The 16,288-nt window shown below is 40.4% G+C and overlaps 1 long non-coding RNA gene across 2 annotated transcripts in view; it reads left to right on the top strand.

The window, feature by feature from the left end:
- LOC131737342 (uncharacterized) overlaps positions 1–16,011 on the top strand; it is a 45,983-nt gene extending 29,972 nt beyond the window's left edge. The window contains exons 2-3 of one of the 2 annotated variants that reach the window (XR_009328962.1): positions 13,115–14,494; positions 15,750–16,011. This is a non-coding gene — a long non-coding RNA (uncharacterized LOC131737342). Of the gene's footprint in view, positions 1–13,114; positions 14,495–15,740 lie in introns of both variants that reach the window. The other variant, XR_009328961.1, reaches the window with a different exon arrangement.
- The last annotated feature ends 277 nt before the right edge of the window (positions 16,012–16,288 follow it).

The raw sequence follows: 16,288 nt of genomic DNA, 5'->3' as shown, positions 1-16,288 counted from the left end.
TATCTCGGTCAGAAGAACTTAAAAGTTTATTTTTTATTTTTTATTTTTTTATAAGAAACACATACAGATATTAAAAATCAAGTAGATTGGGCTGGAGACTGGAAGGGGGAGATTGTTTTTAGTCATGGGTCCAATGTAAGTGCTGGGGTGGCCATATTATTTTCAGATGGTTTTAATCAAGATTATTTTGATGTTATTGAAGTGGTGAAAGGATGGCTGCTTAAAGTACAAGTGAAAATCGGAGGAAACACATTTGTTTTTTATTAATTCATATGCACCGAATGATGGCAGAGAACAGGTTAACTTAAGATTTTAGATCAAATTTTAGATGACTGGAATGGTTTTTAGCAGGTGATTTTAACTGTACTATAAATCACTTGGAAGATCACAACCCTCCCGAGCCACACACTCAGTCTGCCAGAGAGCTTTCATTAATTTGACTGATGTGTGTGAAACTTTTAATGGCTTAAATAAACAATATACATGGGTTAAATTTAGCAATAATGATTGGTCTCTGGCATTTTTATACTTTTAAAATAATTTTAATTTGGTCAGAAAGTGCTTTATTTCTCCAACTTTATCTCATCATTCACTCTTAATAATAAATGCCAGGACAGTCCTACTTGCTCGTTTGGTTGTTTGTAGCTTATTGATCCCAGAATCTCATCAAGCAGCTTCTTGAAGGATTCCAGGGTGTCAGCTTCAACAACATTAAATGTTATTGTCTAAAAAAGGAGATGTGTGCAGCATAAAGAACTGGGGGCCTGTGTCATTGATGTGTACACACTATAACATTATTGCAAAGAGACCAAACACTGTGTTGGGTCATGTTATGCATCCTGACCAAAACTCCTGTGTGCCCAATAGATGCATATTTGACAATATTATTTTAATTCAAGACACATTGGCTGCCTCAAAGCTTTTTGGTTTCCCTGCAGGGCTTATCTCTCTCGATCAAGAGAAAGCCTTTGATAGTTGATCCCAATTATTTGTGGAAGGTATTTGAAGCCTTTGGATTTGGTCCAGGATTTATATCTCATATGTAGTTCCTATATTGTGATATTTTTTGTTTGCTGAAGATCAACAGGGAGCTGATTACACCTTTCACAGTCCACAGGGGTATCAGGCAAGGCTGTCCTCTCTCAGGTATGCTTTATTAAACTATTTAACCTCTCATTAACAGACTCAGACAGGTTTTATCAGGGCTCTCTGTCCCAAGGAGCTCAGCTCAGCCAATAAAAGTATTTGCTTATGTGGATGATATGTCTGTTTTTGTAAATAATCAGGCAGATGTAAATAATTTGTATGAAAGCCAAAAATATTTTTAAAGAATTTCATCAGCTAAAATAAAAAGTGAAGCTTTTTTAGTAGGAGATTGGAAGGGATCTGCGTCCCCAGTTCTGCCTGGTGGGTTACAATGGATCCGGGAGGAGGTTAAGTACCTGGGAGTGTATCTGGGGAATGAAAGGGCAGTTGAGAAAAACTGGGACGGAATGCAGAGAATGTAAAAGGACACCTGCAGAGATGGTGTTGAGTTTTATCACAGCTCTCTTACAGGGAAAGGGTTTTAATTATAAATCATTTGGAAGCCTATATGCTTTGGCATAGACTTATATGTATGTAACCTCTATAATATTTTTTAAAAGAAATACAGAAAGACTGCATCAGGCTGGAGGGCTGGGGTTCAAATAGAGGGTGAGTGTGCAAATAGGTGAGGTAGCTCTTGATTTTTACTGGCTGCTAGAGGAACCTGTGGTTTTTAATCCTGTTTTTAAAGTACAGTTAACAGAGTCTCACAAAATTAAAATCTGGGGTTACAAAGCTGTGTCAGTTCATGGATTTGGAGAACTTTAAATGGGGAAGCCCACAGTACTTACCTTCAACTCCGGGGTTACATTCCATTAAAGTAGCTGGGATTCTGCTTTCTCAGTTGTGTAAGCCCTTTCCACTGAGCAGCAGGAGATTATAAAAAAAAGGTTTTTTTTGTGTGAAAGCAATCTGAACCTACTTGAGACCCCTTTTCCCTCTTTATTAATTTCCCCATCTGTCAGCCTGGATGGGGAAGATAAAGGGCATCTGTTAAAAATAAAGACATTTACAGATCTCCCCCTGTCAAATATATATAGATTTGTTTTTTGGAACAGAGTAATCCCTTTTTTGTTGTAATGAAGAGTCTGGTTGTCAAGTTGGGTTTGAATTTTTCTGAATGTATTTTCATCTTTGGTATTCCATACACTAAAGGAAAGACGTTTTTGTGTCAGTTGGAAAATGTTCTTTTAGGACAAGCCAAGCTATCTGTTTTAAAAAGTAGAAAAGCTCAAATTGCTAATGTTGGTGTGTAGCAGGGCAGGAGAGAGCCCTGCACATAATTAGAGGGGGCAGGGCAAAGCCCTGCATGTAAAAAAAATAAAAATAAAAAAAAGTATTATTGTCTGGTGTATTGTTTATGTTTATTTAAAAGGTGTATGTATTTTGTCTTTATTTAAAAACGATGTATTATGATTTAAAAATAAACTGTTATTTGGTTTGTGTGTTGGTGGTGGAAATGTGAGAATGTGTCTGGATCCTTTTATTGAATTATTGTTTAATATTGTTTTGTTTTATGTGTTGCAAGACTTGTTTAGTTTAAACTTTTATTTTTGTTCTGTGAGCGTTGTTTTTGTTTAATTGTTGAATTTGAATAAAAACGTGCACCAGTGCTCTTTCACCCGTAGTACCTGCTTGTGTGTCTATGTCAGCTTTCTGGTCTGGGAACGCCACCACTCACCTTCCTGTCACAGGCTCTCTCTCTCTCTCTCTCTCTCTCTCTCTCTCTCTCTCTCTCTCTCTCTCTCTCTCTCTCTGATAAACAAGAACATCATCAAAATATCTTTAAAATTTTGTAAAACTGTTGCTAAAGACACCATGCTAAAGCTCAGCTAATTTCTGTTTGGTTTAAAGCTGAAAATCTGCTTTTAATTTAGGTCTGCACCATTGAAGACAATACTTTCATAATATGTATTCTGAATTCTTAAAATCAGACTTAATCCAAAAAAATAAGATACTTCTGAAAATGCAACTCTAAGAAAATAGAATAGCCAAGTGTGGCTGCGTGCTATAACTTTCAATTCTGCCAACTGCCAATAATGGAAAGGGAGGTATTGTGTGTCTTATCTAGCTTTTAACACAATGTCTTTCAGATTTCATTTGGACAAATAGTTACATTGTTTTACAACCTGTAGTATAAGATGTGTACTCGAAATAATAATGCAATACTACAACACTTGATAATAGTAGTGCTCATTTTTATAAGAGGATCAGTATGATCGAGACAAGGAACTTGAACACCCAGCTGTTGGGAGGATGGTGTTTCCCTCTGGAATATTAAAACTCGGAGACATGATACGGTTCACTTGTTTGCTGGTTCAGTTCCAACACAGCTTGCTCGTAATTTAATCTTGACCTAGTGGCTGTTCAGGGCCTGTGAGAAAAACCCTGAGATCTTGGAATATGTACAAAAAGAATAATTGATCCAACAGTAGTAGACCCAAGAACCATCAGTCTTTATATCTTCAAAATAGGGGCCTGTAAGGCATGTTGTTTGTCTAGACTTTCATACATGAAAGCGACAGTTTTAAGATGGCAGTAGTTTTACAGATCAGAAATTTGTACCGGAAGATGTATCTGTGTTTGCTGATGGCTTTCTGTTCCCACAACAGCCACTCATTCAATCGAAGCAGCAATATTTAGAGTTGTTTTTCCACTCTATAAATTTCACCTCTCTTCCACAGAGAAAGAAAATGGAGTCATAGTTGTTTAGTTTGGTAGTGTCTTTGATGCCAAACTGGACGTTTACAGCTTACTGTAAACTATGCTGTTTATATATGACAATCAATGTTCACCCTGCTTTACAATAATAATGATACTACTATGACTACTACGACTACTGCGACTACTACATTAAAGTAGGGGTTCATTAGTTTTGCAGTGTTGCTAGTGTAATTTGTGACCCTACACATTTAACAAGATCCTGTCCATTGTAATGAACTGGGGCATTTTTTTTTAACTAACCTACAAAGTGACAAAGAGAAAAAGACCAGCTTAAGTTAAGTGCAAGATCAATGATAGCGACAGGAACATTTAAAAGCACTCACTGGCCTGTAGTGTAGTGTACAGTACTGTTGCACGCTTCACTGAAAATCTAAATCAATATTGTAAGTGGAGTGTTCTTTACAAGGACAGCATACACTACTTGTTTCAATAGCACACTGATCATCTTAACGGATGTGCCATGCTGGATGCCAACAGTAGATTTTCATATAAGTGATGGATTAAGAGACAGAAACATATGTGGGGAAAAAACAGTTGCTAGCTTTATAAGTTAAAATCAATTCACAGTGGCAGCCAATGTAGCAAGGCCATAATTAGTGTGTTAGGCTCACTTGCCTTTGATTGTAGAACTCTCCTCTCCTAGCTTGGCAAACACAGTCCATTAAAGTATTTTACATGGGATAAATGAATAAACTAATCTGATTATATATTTTTTCTGCTGTCCGTGGAACCCCACGTGATGCTACCAGCAATGGTAGCTAACGTGGGTCATACGGCCCAGCGTACAAAAAGTAAAATAAACAGTACAAAAAACTATCAAAATAAAGTGCCCTGAAAATGGCTCGTGCTGCTCCACTAACAAAATGAAGATCCCGCTTCCACACCTGTCTGCTATACTGGGAAACTGACTCCCTGTCCCTTGGGCAGTTCACCCAACTCCAACCTCGGAAACACTTGATCGCCATGGTCACTTTGTTTCCTTAACCCAGTCGTTCAGCAGCACAGACGGACCGATGCTTCGGCAGGAGCAGCACTCTGACCCCTATATTATTATTATTATTATTATTATTATTATTTATTTATTTCTTAGCAGACGCCCTTATCCAGGGCGACTTACAACTGTTACAGGATATCACATTATACATTATTTCACATTATACAGATACCACATTATTATTTTACATACAATTACCCATTTATACAGTTGGGGTTTTACTGGAGCAATCTAGGTAAAGTACCTTGCTCAAGGGTACAGCAACAGTGTCCCCCACCAGGGATTGAACCCACAACCCTCCAGTCAAGAGTCCAGAGCCCTAACCACTACTCCACACTGCTGCCCTATAGTTTACAGCAGCCCCGATATGTATAATCAGCACCCTTTTATTCCTGGCGCTGTGCTGCACCACGCCCACCTGCTGATTAGGAGCTTGCCCCGATATGTATAATCGACACCCTTTTATTCCTGGCGCTGTGCTGCACCACGCCCACCTGCTGATTAGGAGCTCGCAGCTGGTAAACATACACATGCTGCTCGTTCCCGCTACTAAACACAGCAGGCAGGCAGGCTGCTATGGAAGGCCATCTGGGTCAAAAACGCGTTATTTATTACGTGTTTCAAATAATTAGTACATGTATTGATTTCAACCAATCAGAATACTAAAAAACTGTGTTCTAAATAAATGTAAATTAAATACACATTTTCTACGTAGGGGCTGGTCATTTTACAGTAGTACCAATTACTCTGAAGTAACTTCATACCTTCTAATCTGTCAGACTGTGATGGTTGTTCAGCCTGGTTTCAACAAACATGGGCTCCTCTAAGCAGATGTCTGAGGACTTGAAAATGAAGATAATTGACTTTCACAAAACAGGAGAAGGCTATAAAAAACTCAACGCTTCCAGCTAGCAATTTCAACTGTCAGAAACATTGTCAAGAAATGGAAGTTAAATGGAACGGTTAAAGTCAAGGCAAGATCTGGAAGACCAAGAAAAATATCACATAGACTTGCCCGAAAACTGGTCAGATCTGCACAACAGAACCCACAGGTCACTGCAAAGGACCTTCAGAACAGTTTAGCTGACACTGGAGTGGTTGTTCACAGGTCGACAGTACAGCGTACCTTACACAACAAGAATCTGCATGGGAGAGTTGTCAGAAGGAAGCCTTTTCTATGACTTCATCACAGAAGTCAGCGTCTAACCCTCTGCAGTCCATTTATTAAGTGCGTGTCAGGCGCGTCAGGTCCAATTTATTTTCACACGTGCAGTTAATTTTAGACGCGCTGTTTAAAAGTATATTTTTCCACAGTCAAACGGGTTTAAAAGGCTCTGCATATCAACAAAGCACTCACTAGGCATCTCCAGCCCCGCCCCACCCTTTCGTTCGCTATAGTTTTCACATATGCTAATAAATAAATAATAATCATAATAATAATAGTCGTATCAATCATCTCCTGATCACTCATTTTATCACCAAACGCCTCAATAATGCAATCCAAGTCATTATATTATTACTATAACATCTGAAATTATTATTACTATAACATCTTCACGGTAGAAGCAGGAAGGTAACGCACTGACACAAGGCACTGCAGTTTTTAAAGAAATACGCGGCTGGCCGCCGTTTTTATTAAGCAACACAAAATAAATAAAATATTTAAACAAAAACACTGTGTGCTCTCAGAGCAAAATAAATCACTTGGGCAGCCCACTCCTCTCCCTGGTATTGGGTGGGGCAGATGGCCACGGTGTGCCCAAACTCCCCACAACCAGGGCACCACTTGTCTACCACATAGCTAGGGCCGACATCCCCTGGTGGCAGTTGTTGCTGTTGCCTCCGCTTTTGCTGCTTTCTGCAGCTTTTTCTTCCCATCCTCACTCTACTTTTCTCCACACACAGTAATAAAAAACGAAAAAAACAAAAGAAAAACTGCAGTACCCCTCTTCTGCCTGAGTCTAGGAGGCGGTGGACACCACGTGTGACAGGGTGACTGAGTCGGTGACGTCACGGCAGAAGCAGGAAGGTAAAGCACTGACACCAGGCACTGCAGTTTTTAAAGAAATACGCGGCTGGCTGCCGTTTTTATTAAGCAACACAAAAATAAATAAAATATTTAAACAAAAACACTGTGTGCTCGCAGAGCAAAAATAAATATTTTAAACAAAACAAATCACAAACACAAAATATACGAAACACAGGTCAGGCTGAGCTGTAGCCTTCACTGATCCTGTATCTTTTTAGTCTCGTTTTTGTCTCGTTTTTCTCTCCGCTCTCTCCACTCTCGCTCCTCATACACCCACCCCGAGTGCCGAGAGCTGCAGGCTTTTATATTCAGGTGACCATCTCCCGATTAGCAACAAAATTAAATCACTTAATTAATTCGGGAGATGGCCACCTTCTGCACGAGTTTTTCAATAACTGTAGATGGGGCTACCCATCCACGCTACTAAACAAAATCGACTACGCCGTCCTAAATACATAAACAAAACATACGGCGCTTCACCGACAAATCTAAATAATAAATACATAAACAAACACAAAATACAAAATAACACGGGCCGAGGGGGAAACCCTGTTCTAAAATAAACATACACATTTACACAGCAGGGCTCTCTACTGCCCTGCTACAATGAGATACCCCCTTTTTTTTCGGCTTGTCTCGGCTCCTGTCGCTCCCACTCGGCCATTGAATGGTTTTCTCGGCTTTTTCCAGAGAAAAACGACTAGAAACCCGTTTTTTGCGTCTTTTTGATGATGTCGGACAAGGTCCGACATTGGACTGGATAGGACCGCAAAGGGCTAAAGTATGCAAAAGAAAACCTTGACAAGCCTGAAGCTTTTTGGAACAATCTGCTTTGGACTGATGAAATGAAAATTGAACTGTTTGGCCACAACCAAAGAAGGTACGTTTGCAGATAAAAGGGTGAAGCATTTCAAGAAAAGAACACCGTACCAACTGTTAAGCACTGGGGTGGCTCTATTATGCTTTGGGGTTGTGTGGCAGCCAGTGGAACCGGAAATATTGTGCAGGTGGAAGGAAGAATGGATTCAACTAAATATCAACAAATCCTAGAAGCTAATGTCCTAAAGTCAGTCAGGACACTGAAGTTGAAAATAGGTTGGATATTTCAGCAAGACAATGATCCAAAACATACCTCAAAATCAACCATGAAATATTTACAAGAAAGAAGGAGAAAGGTTTTGGAATGGCCGTCACAGTCCCCAGACTTGAATATTATTGACAATCTGTAGGGAGATCTCAAACATGCAGTGCATGCAAGGAGATCTAAGAATCTTTCTGAGCTGGAAGAGTTCTGCAAGGAAGAGTGGGAAAAAATTCCAAAGGCAAGAATAGAAATACTCTTAGCTGGCTACAGGAAACGTTTGGAAGCACTTATATCTGCCAAATGAGGTGTTACCAAGTACTCAGTGGCAGGGTGCCCAAACTTTTGCACGCGCCATGTTCACTTTTGTTTATTATTTTGAATCTGTAATAAAGGCAAATAAATAATAATCCTGTATTAAAATTTGCAGAAAGGTGTCATGTTTAACTTTGTACCATGTAGAGGTCAGGTCAACTTCTGTTCACTGAAAGATTCATTGTAACATACATTTTTTCCAGGGGTGCCCAAACTTTTGCATACAACTATATGTATATATATATATATATATATATATATATATATATATATATATATATATATATATATATTTTAGTTGTATGCATATATATATAGTAGCTTTTTCAGGATATGCCCTTATGGAATCAGACAGATGCAGTGATTGTAGCAAAAACGGGGGTAACAGCCCATGTTTATTTAGAATAGAAGGCTAGAGGGGTGAAAGGGCACAAGGTAAAAGGGGGAGAAGATCGGTAACCCATCGCCCCCTGCATTGTCTCCACGTCCCTCCGGCAGTTTGCCCAAATAGCAGAAGGCCCTCAGTCTCTGCAAGGTCTGCTGGTGTCCCGTGCACAGCCTGCAACACCTGCTCCCTTAGGGTGGCGGGAACCACCACTTGCCAGCGGTCCGCAGGTGATGCCAGGTGGCGCCACAGACGGCAGAGGGTCATGTCGTACAGGCTTAGCTTGTCTCACTATACTATCAGACCCTTCACCTCCTTGGAGAGGGGTGCCACCTCTTCCCACATTGGCCGCCGGCCCTCAATCAGCCTGGCCATGACAGGGCCCAGTTCTGGATCAGCTGCCTGCAGCTGCCGTAGTTTGTCAGCCGGTACTTCCCGCAGTGGTCCCTGGACCATAGTGGCGACATTGGCTTGCTCTAGGGTCGCCTTGATGGCCTCTCTCTCCTCGAGGCGGGTGCAGTGCCGACACTGTTTCTCCTCACAGGGGCAGCGGGATGGAGCATCCAAATTTCCATGCTGCCTCCCGGCCCGGTGTGTGAACTTGAACTGGTACACTTGCAGGACCTCAATCCACCGGGGTGGCCTTGAACTGCAGTAGCCACTGTAGCGATGCATGGTCTGTCCGGATGATGAAGTGCCGTCCATACAGGTATGGTCAGAAGGGGCAGATGGCCATGACAGCGGCCAGTAACTCCCAGCGAGTGATGCAGTAGTTGCGCTCTGTCCTGTTGAGGGTCTGGCTGTAATATCCAAATACCTGTTCCCCTCTGAGGCCTCTCTGGGACAGGACAGCCCCAATTCCCACATCATTAGCGACAGTGTCCAGGACGAACGGCAGGTCGGTGTTGGGGTAAGCCAGTATGGGGGCATTGGCCAATGCATCGCGCAGCTCCTGGAATGCTTCCTTGCACTGCTCTGTCCAGTGGAACCGACAGCCCTTTTCATGGTCTGATGAAGTGGCTGAACTATGTCAATTTACAGAACTGAATTTGTATTGCACTTGCGTGCACTTTTATTTATTTACAATAAACAAAATAAAGCAAAACCCAAAACAAAAGCCTAAGTCCACTTGGAGCGCTGTTTACCAGTAAAAACAAAACAAACAAACACTTCCACAAACAACACAGTATCGCTTCTTCAGTTGTACACTGTACTCCGTTGAGTGCACCTGGCTTTTATCCATCAGCCACCTCTCCCCTCTCCTGCAGGATTTCCAATTTCTGCACCTTGGCTTATCCTATTTTGATTAATTTATGTTTCTGACCCCGAATATACAAAGGATTTATATATTTGTGAAGTGTATTTTTCAGATCTGAAAAGGGAAAAGGGAGACAGGATGGTAGTTCTGGAGGGATGAGGGATCAAGGGAGATGGGAGTGATGCAGGCATGTTTGAAAACAGAGGGGAATGAGCCAGATAGTAGAGAGGTGTTGAGAACAGAAGAAATGAAAGGGAGTAGAGCCGGGGCAGCAGCCTGGAAAAGGCGAGGGGGTCCAGCACACACGTGGTGGGTTTGTGGCCCTGGAGCAGGGAGCAAAGATCAGAGTCCGAGAGGGGCGAGAAGGAGGAGAAGGAGGGTTATGGCAAAGTGGTTAATAGTGTGCAGGTGCAGGTGATCAAAGAACAGACAGACAATTGTAATCCAAGTGCAAAGGTTTGTTTTTATTTCTTTTGTGTCCAGTGCCTGACGGCAAAACAAACAGTAAATAATAATGCTGTTAGTAATACAGTGGTGTGTATAACTAATGTTATAATCCCCTGGTTTGTCCCAAAATAATAGTCCCGTTATTGTATCACCACATTAAACACAAAACACATACACAAGTCCGTTTAGTGCGTGAATTAGTGATTGTGGTATAAATACAGTTTATTGTGATATGAGTGAAGTGCTGTTCCGGGTTTGTGCTGGCCTCTGGCGACAACTCCGGAATGTGTTAGCTGTCTAGTGATTACAAGCAACAAATAGACAAAACAAAACAAACACTCACAATACTGATTCACAAAAACACAGGTCCTTCTGGGTCATTTTTCTTTAACCAAAACAAAGGAACAGATTATGTCGCTTCAACCCCTATTTATACCGTAACTCATGGCCCCTTGGTAAACGATTGCACACATCATTTCCATTCCAGGTCAATGAGTTAATGTACCGAAGCTCCGCCCCTTTTCTAAATGACTGACTTCCTTTTAACCCTAGGAACAAAGTGTCAGGCCAAGTAGTCCAGGGTACTCTGTTCCCGTTATTTAGCGCCCTCACAGGTCGGGAGGGAGATTTACCACCAAGAATCATTGTCTTTCTGTCACAAGGGTAAATTAGTAGTGGTTGCAGAGGGTGATGGGGAGTACAGGGAGGTGGGGAAGGAGGTGGGGAAGGAGGCGATGTATTGAAGAGTTTATTTTCTTTTTGTTTTTGCTGCAAGTTCAATTAAAGTCACATACGTGTTTATACGCATTACCGCCGTGTCGTGCGTTGTGAACATTGACATTTGATGATTTATTTTTTCTTGCATTTATATTTTTGGGTATTCGCTGGGTAGGGTTTAAGGAGACGACTTGCTGTTATTCATTAACTGTTTTTTTACAGCTTATTAGAATACTATACTATAGCCTTAGCTTAATCTACTGCATGTTTTTCTTTTTTTTTTCTCTTGCTAGCTTTCTTTATTTTGTTTGTATACACGTTCTGGGTATCCTACTTTGTGGTTCTATTAGGCTTCTGATGTTCAATTTTGTCTTATTTAGTTTCAGGTGTATATGAATCTGATAATTGTGCAATTGTTGGTAATTCCTAGAGTGCTAAACCAATAAAATTAAGCCGCTGGTGACCTCTTGGATTTGAACTCTGGACATTCTCTTTTTTTTCTTTATTGCTGTATCAGCTGCTGCATAGTATCTGGGGTAACTGTTACAAGGGTAGATCCAGGTTTCAGTGAGAGCTAGGAAGTAATTATAGCACAATAGACTGAATCTTTCCTGGGCTTGAGAGCATCAATCCCCAGAGAGCTCTGCTTGTTCATTGTCTTCCTCTAACATTAACAAATCAGACACTATTTGGCTGCAGGTTGTCCCCTTACCTTCTTTGTTACCACATGACTTAAAATTGCCTCCACCACTGTCTCCACCACGGGGGCCTAGGGGGCCATGGCCTCCCCACATATCCTACTGGGGGGGGGGGGGGGGCAGTATATGGGTTGTATAAAATCTGAACCGAATGAAGCCTTGTATTTTTTTAAAATAATCTACTTTGGTAAGATATATTTACTTTCTTTTTTGGCTTTGCACTTTTTTTGAAAATGTAACTTTTTTCAGTAAATTGCGCTACTTATTTTAAAATAAACATTATTAGATGATGTGTGCAAACTGTTGAAACCCCCATCCTGCTGCACCTTCACCTCCCACCCCCACAGAACTTGGCCCGCCACTTTTAGAATGGCTCTGGCGCTGTTGCCTGCCCTGTCTCTGTCTGGCCCCCATCCCCCCCATCCCCCCCAAATACAACCTTTTGGGACTTGAATGTAAAGGAAACACTGTTCATTACTTGCGTTAACAGGTGCCAAAACAGTGCAGGTGGCTAACAGGGATTATTTAGGCTTTATTTATAAACAGTTTACTCACTAATCAATTCAAACAGGATTTGGTTATCCACAAAACAAGGCTGACAATACGATAAAGCTTAGTAGCTTTACATTTTAATTTCTAGAACCACTCCGAAGGATTGTAAATATCATAAAAAGTAATGTAAAAAAATCTATTAAAATTACTTTTGAACTAACTGCAGCAAGACGTTTCAGACACTAGCTTAAATTCAATCTATTTTTATTGCTTTGAAAAAGCAACAAAAGAAAGTCAGATGTATTATATTTTGTAAATAAAATACTGTTATAGTGGAATGTGTTGTGCAGTCTAAAAATATGATTTTGATAACGGCAGCTAGCAACCCATGATAATTTGACACATTTGACAAAGACAGCTCCCATCAGATTTGTTAAGTAACTGTTATGTAAACGAGTGTTATTTCTCATGCTCTTTTTTCAGTGGTGTAAAAGGGGAAGTGGTTTAAATGATTTACGACAGATGAAAGACATCTGCACCCAAGTTATTATAATTGCTGCCTCTTACTATTTTGCTTGCCATAAACATGCTATAATAACCACCAAGGTCACAGGAAACAACGCACCGTGTGTTGAGTGGTATTTGTTTTGAAAAAAAAAACAAAAAAAACTGTTTCCTAAAAATATACAAGTCCACCCGAAATCAGTTTTCCCTTCTGAGCAAGATTTATTAATGAAACTGAATTAAAGTTTCTTTTAGTATTTCTAAATTAGCCCCATTGAATGTTTAATAGTTACAGATGATGATTACATATTATTAGAACAAGCATTATGTCACTGGTCCAATTTTTTATCCATCCATTATCATTAACCGCTTACTCCTTTACAGGGTCGTGGTGAGCACACACAGAGGGCAATTTAGGGTGACCAATCAACCTGGACAGCATGTCTTTGGACTGTGGGAGGAAGTACCTGGAGAAAACCCACTTGAACACGGAGAGAACATGCAAACTCCACACAGACAGTACCCTAGGCTGGATTTGAACTTAGGACCCTGGTGCTGTGAGGCAGCAGCGCTAACCACTACGCCACTGTGCCGCACCCAATTTTTTATGTTGACATTATTTTGGTTCTTTGCTTGTAGTTTATAATCTGTTTGGAACATGCAGATATTTCACAAACAAGTAAGAGCCCTAACAACTGGAGTAGTGGTTAGGGCTCTGGACTCTTGACCGGAGGGTCGTGGCTTCAATCCCAGGTGGGGACACTGCTGCTGTACCCTTGAGCAAGGTGCTTTACCTAAATTGCTCCAGTAAAAAACCCAACTGTATAAATGGGTCATTGTATGTAAAAATAATGTGATATCTTGTAACAATTGTAAGTCACCCTGGATAAGGGCATCTGCTAAGAACTTATTAATAATAATAATAATAATAATAATAATAATAATAATAATAATAATAATAATAATAAAACAGATTTTAAAAAAGTGCTGCCGCCTCATGCTACCTAATGACTTCAAGTGTTGCTAGTATGACATTGCAAGCTACAGGTCTGAGCACTTTTGCCAAATTAATTTAAGTCTGACTGCACTTGATTTTAAGGCTTAAGCAACTGGTTTTATGAACATATTTTTTATGTCCTGATATTGTCTTTGTTTCAGTTGATCCTAAGCTCCTGGTTGGATATGACTGGTAGTATTCTGTGGTTAACATTCCTGAAGGACTAAGACACTACCCTCTGCTGATGGTCAGGCAGACCCTGTGCACCTTGGCACAGCCACTGGTCCTCCTCTCACCAAGCAAACTGGCAGCAATAGTTTACAAAATAGTTTAGATTTATACTCTATATACTGTAGATTGCATTCAGCATATTAAATGTTATTGTTCCACAAACTGTATAATCTTTCCGTTACAATAAGGTCAGACTCTAGTCAGCAATGCGGTCACATGTGCAATATTGTTTCTCCCATTTCTAGCAACTCTGTTGCATTGCTATGGTTCCCAATGGTAATTATATTTTCACACTTTTCTGCTAGGGTTATGAAGAATGGGAGGTTGTAGATTGCGCACTGAAACAGAATGAACTGTAATACATCTTTGTTTTTTAGTGTCAGGACTTTTCAGGGCTGTGTGGAGCATTGCTCGTTGTGTTAGGAATACTCAGAGCCTTTTTCCTCGGGCTGTACGTGGACAGGACAAAGAAGTTCATAAAAGTCACCAAAATCAGCTTCTGTCTGGCTGCACTGGCCAGCATTGCTTTTGCTGTGGTAAGTCAAGGGATTCTTCTGTTATTATCTCCCCTCGCTAGAGATTAATATCCCTGGAGGCAGTGATATTGCACAGATGGACGTCCCTACTTAAATAGTTACAGCACCTGTGTTCACCAACAGTCTACTGAGGTCAAACTTAGGTTTTAAGCTATAGCTGGCAATATTTATATGACTGTTGAAACCTGGTTAGGACACAAGTTAATGGGAGTATCTAAATACAGTCAATTCTCATTAAGACAAACTTTTAAAACACATTTCCCGATACTACACATTTACCACATGGTACTGGCCAAATGTAAGTCGCTTTTTGTAAATTACTTCTTATAATACAAGTTCACAACACACATTTCCTGTTATTTTATTATTTTGGAGTCCCCCAGGGAAGAAAAATATGAATAAAACTAATTGCCATAATTTGAACAGTTGAGTGTAAAGGACATTTTTAAATGTATTAACTTGCATCCAGATTACAGCTTCTGTACTGTATTTTAATGCTGTTTTGAGAGTACTGATCCTATGAGGCATTTTGAGTTGCCATAGTGCTCACGCATTAATGCCATTTCCATGAAGCAGTGCAAAAACTTGAATTATCCTTGCAGACAAAAGTGGAGGTTTTGAAAGTGGTGGATAGTGCAAGAAAAAGAAAGATGTTGCTGCAGATTTCAACATTCCCGTGGACAGTTTCTTAACCATTCTGAAAAACCGGAATATGAGAATCCAGGCCTATGAACAGCAAAACTATGGCTGCAAGTCATATGTGTTTCCAATTTGCTTAATACCCTTATGTTAAGAGCGCATTGATTTGTGGTTTAAAAATGCATGTGATCTGAATAGGACATGCAGAATTCAAGTTGCAATGTATACTTTTTAAAAATTCACTTACAACCTGTGACAGAAATATAATGTGATGGCGCTAAGCAGCGAAAGGGAAAGGCTTTGGACGGGGTGGCCTGACAGTTCTTTCCCTGAGCCGGGAAGCCGGAAAGTCGGTCAGTCTGGAAAAAGAAGAGACTCTGTTGCAGGAACGTATTGACCCGTACTGCAGACAGTAGAGACAGCTGCAATCATTTACCAAGGGGTCATGCGTGATAGCATAAAGGGGCCGGAGGATCACAAATCTTTTCCTTTGCTTGGTTCAGAGGAGGACGGAACCGGATGGACCGGGAGAGTTCCCAAACAATTGTAAAAAGTTTGAGTGTTTTGTTTGTTTGTAGCACTGTTAGTAATTGTCTTTTGTTTGTAGATTCACTAGACGGCTAACACGTCTCCGGAGCTGTCGCCTTGGGCCAGCACTACCCGGAACAACAAGACCACAGTCACTGTTTATTGTTATCACCCACCTCGAGCACTACTGCACGCACCCGGACTGGTGAGTGTGTTCAGTATTATTGTGGGGCGGAACGTGTTATTTATTGGGTTTTGCAAACCATTATTATCATTTCCTGCCGAGCTTTACACATTGGTGTGTATTGCCAGAGGATTATTGTTTGGTCACCAAATTTATACAAAATAAAGACCCCTTTTATAAAAAATAAAGATTTATACAAAATAAAGTCCCCTTTTCCAAACCGGATTACAGTTTCCTTTGTGTGATTATTTCTGCACTGCATCAACTCTGCACCTGTTTCTAATCAGCAGCCACTTTGCCACACAACCATATTTTCAATAAAATCTACAGTACTTTGACGTTTATAATACTTTTGACTGTTCTGTAATTGAAATTTGATTTCAGTGTTACTGTAACTTCAATAAAAACCGACGGTATGCATTTGACTTTAGGCTCCTGATAAT

The sequence above is a fragment of the Acipenser ruthenus genome, chromosome 1 (genome assembly GCF_902713425.1).
Source record: "Acipenser ruthenus chromosome 1, fAciRut3.2 maternal haplotype, whole genome shotgun sequence".
Classification (NCBI taxonomy): Eukaryota; Metazoa; Chordata; class Actinopteri; order Acipenseriformes; family Acipenseridae; genus Acipenser; species Acipenser ruthenus.
The sequence above is the reverse complement of the archived record's forward strand: the minus strand, read 5'-3'. Positions and strand labels throughout refer to the sequence as shown.